Source organism: Phodopus roborovskii, unplaced genomic scaffold, assembly GCF_943737965.1.
Source record: "Phodopus roborovskii unplaced genomic scaffold, PHOROB, whole genome shotgun sequence".
NCBI lineage: Eukaryota > Metazoa > Chordata > Mammalia > Rodentia > Cricetidae > Phodopus > Phodopus roborovskii.
Genome location: NW_026126603.1, coordinates 6,592,157 through 6,607,169, shown reverse-complemented (window position 1 = coordinate 6,607,169; position 15,013 = coordinate 6,592,157).

Here is a 15,013-nt window from a genome sequence, read left to right as displayed (position 1 = left end):
TTGGAAAAGAGATTTTATTTATGTTTCCACAGGAAATGAAAAGCTGTGTATTCCTTCCAGACTGATATGGTTTGATGAAGCAATACCCCCTGAAGCAGTGACCAGGTGACCCAACATTCAAAATAGCTGGGACAGGCAGCTTTGCAGACCACTACAGCCAGGATTTCTGCTTCTTCTTAGGATCCTCATGGTATTACAGTGTCCCAACCAGCAGGAAGCAGTTTGGAGGAAACACTCACATTCCCAAATATTGTCTTTAAATGTTTGTTTTCATTTAAATGGGGTTGGTTATAAATGGTTAATGATCACAACCAATCTCTTTTTAAAGGTAAAAGGGGAATATGGTATAGATATGAATACTTTGTACTGGAATGGATTTTCATTTATTGATAACAAATTTAAGGTCAATTTTGTGATATGTATATTTCTCCTCTTGTTTAGGTATTGTGTTTGTATAGCTCATTTAAAATGTAATGTATAATTAAGTACAAATTATAGATAGTTACCTATAATAGTCAAAACTTATAATTATGTTTGTTAGGTTTTTATAGATATATTTCAAATGGATAGCATTTTTCAAACCTTTCAAAGACCTACAGAATATGGCATTTAAAATGGTTTAGGGTTTTTCTTGACAGTGAGGCACAACTGCTCTGGCAACACCAACTGTGTCAGAAAGCAAGACGGACATCAAAGAAACTTGTTATGGAGTTTACTCCCAATATGGCAAGACTAGACATTTGGGCTAGATACTGCTCTTTTCTAGCCTGTTTAACTATATGATTTATAAAGTAGATGTGCAGGACCCATAGGAAAGTGACTGCTGAAACAAGATGGACATTGCTGTAGGGTTCCTGTTTTCAGGAAGAGTCTGCCAGACATTCTGCAGGACACAGAGAAAAATGACTACTAAACAGCCAATACAAGCAGATAGTCTAAAGTTTCCTGCTTTGTTGAGGAGTCTGACAGACACACTATGGCCTATGGGCTGGAGATGGAACATTAGAGAAGACTTCGGATGACTGACCAGACAAGTTGTCTCTGTCATTTCTAGAGTTTATATATCTACCATCTTTCTGTGGTCTTTGATGCAGTTAAAGACAGGTAGTTATGGTTATATTTTTCCTTAGTTAGGATTAAAGATAAGACTTTAGAATCACAAAGATAGAATAGATGATGGAATATTTTCTTTAATTCTTGATGTTAATGAACTAAATATTGTAATTATAGTTATTACTTAATAAATGTTTTGTCATATATAATTTTACTATGTTAAAGTTAAAACACTTCTTTTTATTTAAACAGAAAAGAGGAGTGATGGGGAATGTTCTGTATATATGTTTGTCTTATTGGTTGATGAATAAAACACTGATTGGCCAGGCAGGAAGTGACATAGCATGGCAGATACTGCCACTAGCTAACCATAGAGGTCAGGAGGTCTGTACAGACAGGCAGGAAGTGACATAGCTGGGCAGAGTTGGAATATAAGCAGGGACCAATAGGAAATCGCTCTCTTCTCTGCAGAGATGTAGCAGGCAAAGGAGATGCAGGTCCAGCATTCCCGATAAGCCAAGACCATGTGGAGATACTTAGATTAATAGAAAAATGTGTTAATAGTTAAGTCAGAGCTAGCCAATAAGAAACCATAGCCAACGACAAACAGTCTCATCATTTAAAAAAAAAAAGGGTCTCAATTTTTAAATTTATTTTAGTGTGTGTACATGGTGAGTGTGTAGGTGTGCACATACCATCATGCACATATTCGGAGTTGATTCTCTCCTTTCACCTTCATGTGTGCTCAGAGGATTGAACTCTGGTCATCAGACTTGTACAACAAGTGCCTCTACCCACTAAGCCATCTTACTGACCCCAGCTCAGTCTTTAGAAAGGAGAAATACCTTGTTTATTAGAGTCCTAAGACTGGCAATAGAAATGCCTTCTTCTCTGGAATGTGTTTGCTGCAAAGAACTAGAAAGAAACACGAAAACTAGTAGAAAGTTCAGGCCCTGCTATATTTTTTCCCCCTCATACTTCTGACATTGTGCAGTATTTTTTTCCTAGCGCTTTAGTATCTACTTTAACATCTAAGATCATGGTAGAGGTTTTATTTGAAAAGAGTAGTTAGAGCACTAAATGTGTATTTGTAAAACTGTGGATATTTATTCTAGAAAATAATGCAAGATAAGCTGATTATATTAGCAACCTAATCAGTGTAAACATGTTAACTGTTTTTGCTAATTGATGAAAATAAACCAATGCTAATTGAGTTAATTGGAAACAGCAGATGTTGGCACAAGAAAATGTTACTCGGATTATAAAAGTGAGTCATGAGTAGATCCAAAGGCAAATAATAAAATCCATTCATTTTTAGCTTTTTATTTTGTCCTTCCACTTTGTTTAAAAAATAAATAACCCTCCTTTGGAAAATAATTTACAATTCATCTTGCTAAGTAAGTGCACAGCACAATTTCCTGTTTTTTTTTTTTTCCAAGAAAGGGTTTCTCCATGTAGCTTTGACTGTCCTGGAACTCTCTCTGTAGACCAGGCTAGCCTCCAACTCAGAGATTCACCTGCCTCTGTCTGGGATTAAAGGCATGTGTCATCATGTCTGGCTTTGTTTTGGTTTTTTGTGAGACAGGGTTTTCTGTATAGTCCTGGAACTTGCTCTGTAGACCAGACTAGACCCTAACTCACAGAGTCCACCTGCCTCTGCCTCCTGAGTGCTGGGATTAAAGGCGTGAGCCACCACTGCCTGGCAAAATGAACATTTTCCTGTTTTTATCAATCATAGTCTTGTACAACTGCTAATACCATCTAATTTTAGAACATTATTTTTTCTTTTCTCAAAAATCCTATATATTAGGCCTGAGGAGACTGTTCAGCAGGTGAAAGTGCTAACTCCAGAAGCCTGAGATAGCCAGAGTTCGAGGAAAAAGCCAGATACTGTGGCCTGCATCTGCATTACCAGCACTCCTGTGGTGAGATGGGAACAGGACCAGGAAAGTCACCTGGAAGCTCGTGGGCCAACCAGTCTGGATTGCACAGTGTAGCCAAAGAGAAACTCCCGCTGCAACAAAGAGGAAACAGAGCTAACTCTTAAAATATGTTCCCTGACTTATACACAGTGGCACATATGCACCCTCCCAATAACTAACAAGCAGTTATTTAAAATCTACTGATCAGCAGCAAACACCTCTCTCCCTGTCTCTTCCTTCCCAACCTTTCTTTTGGCCTATGCACTTCCATGTTCTGGCTATTCACTCACAGGATATTCAAGACTTGTTGCTTGGCCAGTGGTGCATGAAGGGAGATGGTGGGGGAGTTAGGCCATTGGAACACACCATAGAAGGGGCTATGGAACAATGGTGTTGGCTTCTTTCTCCTTTTGCTTACTGGCTACTGTGAGGTAAGCAGTTCATTCCACCACATGCTCCCTGCTGTTGTATTGCAGCTTGACCATTGGAGCCTCTGACACTGTGGACCAAACTTAAGCTTTCTTCTTTTTAACCTTTATTTTTGAGAATTTCAAACATGTATTGATATGTACTAATAATCAGACATTAATCAAATATGATCAAGTACCCTCCATTTGCCTCTTCCAACACCTGCCATGCCCCCCTACTAGCCCTTCTTAACTCGATTTTTTAAAAAATAACCCATGAAGTCCAGTTAATGCTGCTGATATGTTCATGGGTATATCTGTTGTGCCATGTGAGCTCTCTCTCCAATGTCCACTTACTCAAAAAAGAAATATTTTCTCTTAATAAGTTGACTTTCTTAAGGAGCTGGAGAGATGGTTCTGTGGTTAAGAGCACTGGCTGCTTTTACAAAGGATATGGGTTTGATTCCCAGCACCCATATAGTGGTTCACAGCCACTTGTGGTAGCCTTCCCTCACCTCCATAGGGAGCAGGCATACACATGATGGACAGACATACATGTAAGGCAAAACATTCATACAATGAAAGTTAAAGAACTGAATTATTTTTAAAAGTTGATTTTCTGCTGGGTGTTGGTGGCACATACTTTTAATCCCAACATTTGGAATGCAGAGGCAGGTAGATCTCTGTGAGTTAGAGGCAAGTCTGGTCTACAGAGTGAGTTCCAGGACAGCCAGGCTACACAGAGAAACCCTGCCTCAGGAAAAAATAAATAAATAAATAAATAAAACATGTTTATTTATTTATTTATTAAAAAAAAAAAAAGGATAGCTGGGTGGTGGTGGCTACCTGTGTTACAAGTTGTTTTCCTGCCGGTCTGGTCCCATAGCCGCGTCAGCCCCAAATAACACACAGAGACACTGTATTAGATATAATTCTGTTGGCCTGTTACTAGCATTTCTTATTGGCTAGCTCTCTTAAATATTAACCCATTTCTTTTAGTCTAAGTATTTCCATATGGTCTCATCTTACCGGAGACAGGGCCGACATTCTGCTCTCCCCGCCCTACATCTTGAATCTCCTCCCCACTTCTTCCTCTCTCCTTGTCTCCTAGTCCTGCCCATCTTGCTTTCCTATTGGCCAACAGTGCTTTATTCTTTAACCAATAAAAGGAACATGTTTACAGAATGACATCTCCCATCACACATGCCTTTGATCCCAGCACTTGGGAGGCAGAGGCAGGCAGATCTCTGTGAGTTCAAGACCAGACTGATCTACAAGAGCTAGTTCCAGGACAGCCTCCAAAGCCATAGAGAAACCCTGTCTCAAAAAAAAAAATATATATATATATATATGTATATATACATATATATATATATATATATGTATATATACATATATATATATATATTTCATAGGTTACAGAAACAGAAAACCGACTAATACTATATTCCTTTTGACAACTGTTTTGGTTTAGATTTTATTCCTGCAAAGAGACCCCATGACCATAGCAACTTTTATAAAGGAAAACATTTAATGTGGGCTGGCTTACAGTTTCAGAGGTTTGGTGCATTATTGCCACAGTAAGAAGCATGGCGGCACACAGGCAGACGTGGTGCTGAAGAGGCAATTGAGAGTTCTACATCTGGATCTTCAGACAGCAGGGAGAGAGAGAGACACTAGGCTTGGATTGAGCATTTGAAACCTCAAAGCCGGTTCCAGTGTCACACTTCCTCCAATAGTGCTACTCCCTATGGACCTATGGGGCCATTTCCTTTTAAACTACCACACCAACTATTTAAGGAATACAATTTATCTTTAGATGTCATTGTCCATGTTATAGAGTACAGCACTAAGAATGACACTTCTTAAGAATTTATCATGCTCATCTTTTATTTTTATAATAATGTAAATCTCTATAATTTCCTTTTTTTTACTTGGGCATTGTAAATGGACATTTCCTGTCCTAACTGCTCAGTCCCAAATAACAGACTCAGAGTTTGAATATGAATTATAAATGCTTGGCCAATAGCTCAGACTTATTACTATCTAGCTCTTACATTTTAAGTTAACCCATATTCCTTATTTACTCTCTGCCATGTGGTGGTGCCTGTTGTAACATGCACGTTCATCTCCTGCTCATCTGCTGGTGACTCCTCAGACTGTCCTTCTCCCTCCCCCATCATCCTTAGTTTGGAGGCCCCACCTATACTTCCTGCCTGGCTGTTGGCTGATCAGCGTGTTATTATACCAATTTGAGTGACAATCTTTACAGTGTACAAGAGGATTATTCCGCAGCAGGGCATTTTCCAAATACTACTTAATTTTGGAAGGGGAAAATACAATAGATTATATAAATTGTTAGGTGGGGGAGGGCAAGAGAGACAGTGAGATGGTGAAAGACCTAAAAAGTAATGTTAATGATGGACTAACCTGGAAACCAATATCTGTTCCTTGGAATTTGCTTGTGAGACAAGGCCCTGAGATAAGAAGAATTCACACTGCCCCTCCTTTCCTGTGAGTCAACAGGTGGTAAATAGGGTCAAGAGATAGCTGTAACTCTGGTTTGCCCAGACAAGATTAATTAGCACACACACCTGAGGCCCTAAGGTCTGCTGACCCTAATAACAGACCATCCGGCCTCCACGGGTCACTTACTCAATGGACAGAGGGTCCCACCCCCTCCCTAAGCTAGTGGGTTTGCCTTTAAAAACACCTGGGCCCAGGGGAGGGGGCTTCTCTCTAGCCTGCATGCTGGAGGAGCCCATTTGCGCAAACGTTTCCTGTTCATTAAAGCCTCTTGCGTTTTGCAGCAACTGGACTGGACATTGAGTTCTTGGGGTATCGACCGAACCTGGAAGACTCCTCATTCTGAGGGTCTTACAATGGGTTACTAGGGAGTAAGGAGTTTGTCAGAAAAGTTGTTAAAGCCATGGACAGACAGACAGATAGCATGGTGGGGGCCTGAGGATTTCTGGCCCCAAGACCAAAAACAGACTGTGTTGTTTGGCTGATTTTATTGTGAGATAGGGTCTAAGTATGTAGCCCTCGCTGGCCTGGAACCCACAAATATCTACCTGCGTTTGTGTCCCTCCCTTGTACTGGAATTAAAAACCTAAGCCACTGTGTCTAGCCATATGGGTTAGTTTGCAGTTTTTGTTCTTGTAACTTAACAAAAGCTAGAGACATATGAGAAGGGGAATCTCAATTAAAAAGAGCTTCCATAAGATTATGGAAAATGCTTGTAGAGCTTTTCCTTGATTAATGGGTGATGTGGGAGGGCCTAGCCAATTGTGGGTGGTGACACCCCTAGATTGGTAATCCCAGAACAACATACCAAAAAGCAAACTGATCGAACCAGGAGGAGCAAGGCAGTAAGTAGGCAGTGCTCCTCCATGGTTTCTCCTCAGGTCCTGCCTCCAGGTTCCTGCCCTGAGTTCTGTTAGGTCTAACAATAAGCTCAAGTGGACTATAGGATTTCTGGGAGTGAGAGGAAAGCCAGCATTCCTCAGGAACTTGGGAAACAGGTTTTCTAACCCCCACCCCCACCAAGGAGTCCCTCCCCAGCTACTTGTCTTCCTCATAATCTCCAGGATTTCTCTGCCCCACATCTAGCAAGTGCTCTCTACTCTCAGGACTTTCTAGCCTCCGCTACCCAAGCCCCTCCTCTCTGCTCTATTGCTCCATAGATTCACTATTCTCCCCTGCGGTCCCTCTTCTCTACCCCCAACCATGTCCAGTCTGCTTTCTTTTCTCTCTGCTCTGAACTCTTCCAGAAATTTTCTCTCATCCACAATGAAAAACCCTTCTCTGAGTGGGAGCAGTCTGTCTGCAGCTTCTTTACTGCCACACTGCACCACCCCCCAGCTCCCATCCAAGTTCCTGCCCTGGTTTCCCTCAGTGATGAGCTGTGACTGGAACCCAAATAAACCCTTTCCTTTTTTGCTTTTGTTTTCTCACAGCGATAGACACCTAACATAGACATCATGATGGGCCAACACAGGAGTGAAGTCCACTATAGCTTTCTGAAGATGGGGAAGTTTTAAAGTGACCTTGGTTCCTCTATCCCACTGCTCTGTGATTTCTTGGAGGGTTATCTGTAGGTATTTAATATTGGCTGCCAACATTGTTATTGAATTATTTCAATGGTTTCTTTCTATTGTCATCCTATAGTCTGGGGATGAAGCCCAGGGTCTTTCACTAGGCAAACTCTATTAGTGAACTCTTACTGCAGCCCTCAGATCTGTTTTTGTTTGTTTGTTTGAAGTAGTTCATGGACAGTAGGAAAGAGTAGAAATACTGAGGCTTTGTCTTTTTTGTTTTGATTTTTTGAGACAGAGTTTCTGTGTATATCCCTGGCTGTCCTGGAACTCACTCTGTAGAAGAGACAGGCCTTGGACTCAGAGATCTACTTGATGAAGCTTTGTCTTTAAGTTAGAAATTAAATTCATTCAATTCAGCTAACTTCTCATTGTTTTAAAAATTATTACATGACTGCATTTGTTTCCATCCAAGGTTCTTAGGAAGTGTAGTCCAGAGCTGAATGCCACCCACTCAATGTAACTTAGTAATTAGCAGGCTGGAAGGTTATTGAGGATGGATCCATTTTTTCTTTTTTTTTTTTTTTTTTTTGTTCTTGGTAATAACATTCTGATTCAAAAAATAAAAACTATAAAGTATAAATGAAGAACTATAGTAGGCCTTTCTTTAGACTGTCAGCTCCCAAATAGTGACATGGAGAATTTTTATTAATTATGAAAGCTTGCTTGGCCTTAGCTTAGGCTTCTTTGCAACTAGCTCTTAAAACTTAAATTAACCCATTTATATTAATCTATGTTCTACCACATGGTTTGTTACCTCTCCTCAGTGCCATTTATATCTGACTTCCTCTGTATCTAGCTGGCAAATCTCCAGCCTCAGATTCTTTCCTAGAGTTCCTATCTCTGCCCAGAAATCCTTCCTATTCTCTTCTGCCCAGATATTGGCCATTCAGATCTTTATTAAACCAATCATGAGGTGCCTTAGGCAGGTGAAGTAAAACAGACATCTTTACCTAGTGTGATCAAATAACCCACAACAAGAAACGTCTCAGAGAACATCTCAATTCCCAGCACCCACACGGCACCTCTGTCTGTAACTCCAGTTCTAGGATCTGACACTCCCACACAGACATATATGCAGGCAAAACAGTACAAAAAAATAAAAGGAAAAAAAATACCCTAAAGTTTATGATGTGTTATAGGAAAACACTTGGAGCTGGAGAGATGGCACAGTGGTTGGTTAAGTGTGTATTGTTTTTCCTAAGGACCCATGTTTGGCTCCTAGCACCAGTCAAGTGGCCCACAACTGTTTGTAACTCCAGCTCCAGGGGACCTGATGCCCTCTTCTGGCATCTCATGGAAGACACAAAGCTAAAGTAGCTTGGCAAGGCAATTCTTTTTGTTAAAGCATGCACCGGAACCCAGATCAGGCTAGCAACACACTGGGCCTTCATGGTGCCTGTCTTTGATCTGACCTAGGTGTGACTATGTCTCATCCCACTGGTAGATTCTTGACTTCACACTCTGATAAGACTGGCTAATTATTATTGGCTAATTGATAAGGAGAAGAATCATGAAACATGAGTACATGCCTTCGATAAAAACAAAACGTTACTCATTTAGGGCACTGCACTCAAACACATTCACTCACACACACACACATATACACCACACGCATAATAAAAATAAAATCTAAGAAAAAGCTAATTAACCATGTTAGTCAACACAATGGTCTGCTCTCAGCCCTTAAGAATATGCCCTACACAATGACCTCTCTGCCATTGTCCACTCTCACTGTCTTCTTCCCTCTGGCCATTACCCATTTTCACCCTCCAGAGTGCCTGTGACCTGTAATAGACTCTCTTTCACTCTGTGTGGATCACTTGGATTAATTTGATGGAGATCCAGAGGCCCAGGAGACAATCAGAGGACATAAGATCCCAGTAACAGTAACATTCAGAGAAGATTAAATGTGAACAGAAAAGGACAATCAGCAATCTTTAACATTGTTGATCTGTTTAAATTGTGTGTGTGTGTGTACATGTGAACATTGTTGCAGGATATTTGATTGCACTGTGAAACTCTGAGACTGTATTAATCCAATTAATTGATCCAATTAACCTTGGATCAGGGTGTGGAGCCAGAGACAAGTTGACAGGAACTAGCCATAGAGAGGAAGGAGGAGCCTGGAACATGTATAGAGAGAAGCACAAGAATGAGTAGGAAGGGACTTAGAGACTCGGTGTCTTTTTAGTTTGGGATGAGTGGAGAGATGCTTCTTTTGTTGGGTCTCCAGCCAAAAAAGGTGTAAACGGAGGCAGAACTTTTTTTTCCTGATCCCAAATAACCACACAAAAGCTTATATGAATTATGAAATGTTTGGGTGACTACTCAGGCTTATTACTAACTAGCTCTTACATTTCAATGAACTCGTTTCTAGTAATCTTTGTATTGCCACTCGTCCATGGCTTTACTGGTTCTGGACATCTTGTCTATGGGCAGCTAACTAGTGTTTCCCTCCTCATCTGAGTCCTCAGATTGTTCTGCCTAACTTTATCCTGCCTGGCTACTGACTGGTCAAACAGCTTTTAGTATTAACCAATGAGAGGAATTCATATTCACATCAGGGAGCATCAGCTGGTTACTTCTCAGCTTCTCTGATCTAGCAGGTTTTCACTCCAACATCTGACTCTCAAGTCTTCTGTGCTAAAAATCATGATACTTAGTTAAAACCTACATTTGGCAGGGCAGTGGTGGTCCACACCTTTAATCCCAGTACTCAGGAGGCAGAGGCAGGCAGATCTCTGTGAGTTCAAGGCCAGCCTGGTCTACATAGTAAGTTCGAGGATAGGCTACAAAGCAATACAGAGAACCCCTATCTTGAAAAAAAAAAAAAGTAAACAAAACAAAAAACACAACGCTCCCCCTCCACCAAGCCCTACATTTGGCAGCCATGGTCAAGCCAGTGCCAGTGGGACCAGAAATCCTACTAGGCTGCAGGGCAGAGGGGCACAAATAATAGCTAAAATATCAATAGATTTAGGTGCGGCTGTTAAATCAATGGTAAACAACAGCAGGTGGTGCATACTGAGGCCAGAGGACAGCTTTGGCATGTTGTCACCTTGTTAAAGTGGCAGGGGTGGGGTGAGTGGGGTGGCTCTCTTTTCTGCATCTATGTACTCTAAACAGTCTGGCATCTTAGCCTCCAAGTGATTCTCCTTTAAGAGTGCTGGGATTATAGCTTTTGTTATCTGGGATTATAAGTATGTGCAACCTCATCTGGCTTTGTACGTGAGTCCGGTTGTCAGGACTATGGAGCTAGCACTCTTGGCCACTGATCCCAGGTACAATGTGCATTTTTAATAGGATTCCATTATTTGGTTTTGTTTTTTTAAACAGGATCACGTGGCCAAGGCTCAGATGTTATACAGTTAAGCATGATATTCAATTTCGGGTCTTCCTGACTCTTCCTCTCTAACACTTGGATTATAGGTATGTGCCTCCATGGTCAGTGGGATTCAGCTACTTAAATTTTCATAGAAAACAAAATGCTGTGTGGCAATAAAACCAATTTTGTGTGTATGGGTATTTCACCTTCATGTGTGTCTATGTGCCACTTGCATGCTTCATGCCAGAGGAGGCCAAAAGAGGGCATCTGATCCCCTGAAACTGGAGTTGCAGATGGTTGTGAGTTCTCATGTGGATGGCAATCAAACCCAGGTCCTCTGGAAGAGCAGTAATCTCTTCACCACTCTTAAGCCAATTTTTAAAGACCTATAAAAAGGTACTCTAACAACACACACACACACACACACACACACACACACACACACACACACACACACACTTCCTTTGATCCTGAGGTTCCCTCTTTCCCTTTGTCAGAAATAAATAATCCTGGTGTTGCTTAGAGGAACACAATAAACAAAGAGAATTTGCACAGTAAGGCAATTTCATTTTGCTAAAGGGGTGCACAACACCCAAACCAGACTAACAAGCACAATGCTAAAAGCCAAGAAATCATAGACTGATATATTTTGACTCCTGAAAGTAAATAATTTCAACAATTGTTGTCCAGCAAAGCTAACTTTCAAAACTGTCAGAGCAATAAGACATTCCAAGACAAGCACAGATAAAGGCAGTTCTAGACTACCAAGCTGGCTCTGCAGAAGATAAATACTATACACAGGGGAGAGTCAGTCATGACAGCATAGAAAATAATAAATTTTATTACAGGAATGGCTGAACAAAAAGAGCTAAAAAAGAAAAAAAAAAGATCCTTAATCTCCAACACAATAAATCAGAAAGTCCCTAATAAGTTGAAAAAAGAACACTCTCCCATTAACAAAATTACAGGAATTAGTAAACATTTCTCAATATCTGTAAATGACCTCAACTCACCAATGAAGAGACCCAGACTGGGCAGTAAAGAAATAAACTCAACTGTCTTTTTTTTTTTCCCCTCCAAGTAAAACACCTCACTAGCACAGAATGAGTCAAATCAAGAGAATGGCAATGAGCCATTCTGATAGGTAACAAAGTAGACTTCAAACCAAGTAGAAAGATAAAGACTGCATTAACAAAGGGACAAGACAATCATGATAGAACAATTTATAATCATAATACATGTATTAATATAGAACACTTACCTATAAATTACACAGACACACAGAGTCAGTTCCTATTTCTTATTTGTTAATACTGTTTTCTTGTTTTTCTTTGAGACAGGGATTCTCTGTGTAGCCCAGGCTTCCTTGAACTACCTCTGTAGACCAGGGTAGCCTTGAACTCAAAGAGATCTGCTTGTCTCTGCTTCCTGCATGCTGGGATGAAAGGCCTACACTACCATGCCTTGAACATGGCCTTGAACTTGTTGTATAGCTGTGAATGAAGTTGCACTCTGGCTTCTACCTCTGAAGTGAGAAGTGTACATGTGCTAACATGCCCTGCTAGTAGAAAATGATTTTAATACAATGCTCAAACTTTTACAAAGGTCATCCAAATGAAAAATCAATAAACTCCAAAACTATACTAAACTGGAGATGGTGACATGAAGATAACAAGTTCAAGGCCAGCCTCAGCTAAAACAAACAAATTTAAACCAAGAGACTACAAGCAACTTAAATAGGTGTGTAACTTTCAATGGGCTTTAAGCTTAAAAAAAAAAAAAGTCTCCTAATAGCACCCACTGTGGTGCCATGTGCCTTTAATCCCAGCACTCAGGAGGCTGAGGAAATTGGATTTCTGTGTGAGTTCACAGTCAGCCTGAGTCTGTATGACTCCAGGAATCTGGGGATACATACTGAGAGATCACATCTTTAACAAGACTAGGCTCACAACCAAAAACATAAAAGTCTCCCACCAAAGCAAAGCCCAGGACCAGATCAGACTAAGTGCTGGAACAGTACAAAGGGATTATGAGAAGGGAGGGAACTATCTTAAAGGAGAAAGGAGGAGAGTGACCTGACAGAAAGGCAGAAGGCGTGGGGAGAGAAGTGGGGCAGGTCAGTGGGAGGTGTTGAGGAGAAACACTGGACAATGGAAGTAGAGAATGGATGGATACAAGTAAAAACTGCATAACGAAACCCACCATGCTATGCTAACTTATGTAAAAAACTGGGGTGGCCATTGTGTTGGTGTCATTTAGGCAAAAATATTGCTGAGATTTTATCCCTGTGCAGAAGACACTATCTTGCAGTGTATGTGCTGGTCCTCTGGCTCTTAAAATCTTTCTACTCCTTCTTATTAGGGGTTACCACTTTCTGGTAACTTATTCACTGTATTTTGACCAGTTGTAGGTTTCTCTAGTAGCCTCCATCTGCTGAAAGAAAAAAGGTTTCTTTGATAGAAAACACACTGTCTATTCCTGTTGTTTGGACTTTTAGAGCTTAACTTGCTCTGGTCTCATGAGAGGTTGTCGTCAAGGTTTTCATCAGGGTTGCAGGCATATGAAAACATGAGTTGAAGGGTTTGCTTTCAACCTGGTTTGTGTCTGGTGAGGAGTCCCAGTTCCATATTAACCCCAGTAAGCTGACCACTGGAACACACAGCTTGTACAAGTGGGGGAGAATAAGAGGGAAATTGAGGGAGGGAGGAAGTGAAGGGGGCAAAAATATAAAGCCAGTTATCACCCAATCTCAGAAAAGACACCACTTCTGAACTGTTCTTTTAGGCACTTAGAACTAACTTTCCCATGATGTGGATGGCATTACAGGATTGTGTAAAAATGTAGCCTAGCATCCCTGTGGGTTATCTTAAAGGCTATTTAGCATATCTAACCTTACACTGGGAAAACTCACCCATACAAGCATATAGTGTACCAACATCTCATTAAAAACAAAGTTTAAAAATTCTGGAGCTGAAGTTATAGCTGGTGGTAGAGTGCATTGCCTAGGATTTGCAAAGCTGTGTTGAACCATTGTGGGAAAAAAGGCCAGGCTGTGGAGGCAGATCTCTGTGAGTTCTAGGCCAGTACTAAATATTAAGACTCCCTCTTCAAAATAAATATTCATAACTCTACCTACCATAATTAGCCCTACAGTGTGTAAACTAACTTGAAGTATTGTCTGTATACAGGGGAAAAAAGTTTGGTGCCATATTTTGCATAAGATTAATTTTTAGTAATTTCATTAGGTTCCCAGAAGCCTTGAATCTTTCAAGTTTCATCTGAAAAAAATGATTAGTAAGGCATCTTTACTTTCACTGGTGATAAGTGCCTCTCTCAGTACTGGTTTGGTTTCTTGAAGAGTTTTAGAGGTTAATGTTAATTGAAGGCTCTTAGGAAGTGAGTTTCTTTATGTCTTTCCCAGTTTAAAGACATAGGATCCTTTGATGTGGCCTCAACACCAAACTATATTTGGGAGTTGGTGTACAGAGGGTCTGTCTTGGATTAGGGCTCAGAATACCTAGAATACCTAGGGGATTTCCTGATAAAGCTCAGGGTGAGACAACATGACAGGTGCATTTCCTCTAACTTTGTAACTAGAAGCTTCAGCAGGAGTGCTAAGAAACTCAGACATTTGTTATTCTACCACTTCTCAAAACAGCAACAACAATGAATTCTGGTAAGGGTTTCTATTTTTAAGTAGACCTTAATGCCAGGCTTTATAGTAGAATAATTAAAACTAATGACCACACCCATTATCATCTTATTATCCTATTGATGAGTTAAGTTACTGTGATAGAAATAAAGCTATCTTAGAATGAAAGACACATTTAGTATCCCTGAAGTATCTCAGAGAAACCCTTGGGCTTTAGAAGATGGTATTATTTCATTAAAAAATGGAAGTACATTGAAGTAATGAAAATATGGATATACCTGAAGGTGGAAAATATCCATGAAACACAAAATGAAAGTCAAAAGAAAGACCCTGACCTGTGTGCACTTGTCTGTTAATGAATTGATTATATATTAATCTGCTCATTCTAGAAACTGAAGAAATATTGTAGGTCTATAAGATAAACTACATTTTGGGAGCTAGAGTGCAAGCTCAGCTGGTAAAAAGAATGCTTGCAAGCATTAAGCCCTGAATTTCATTGCCCTACAATAGGATGTGGTGGCAAACTACCCTAAGATGATCAAAGTCCAGGCCAT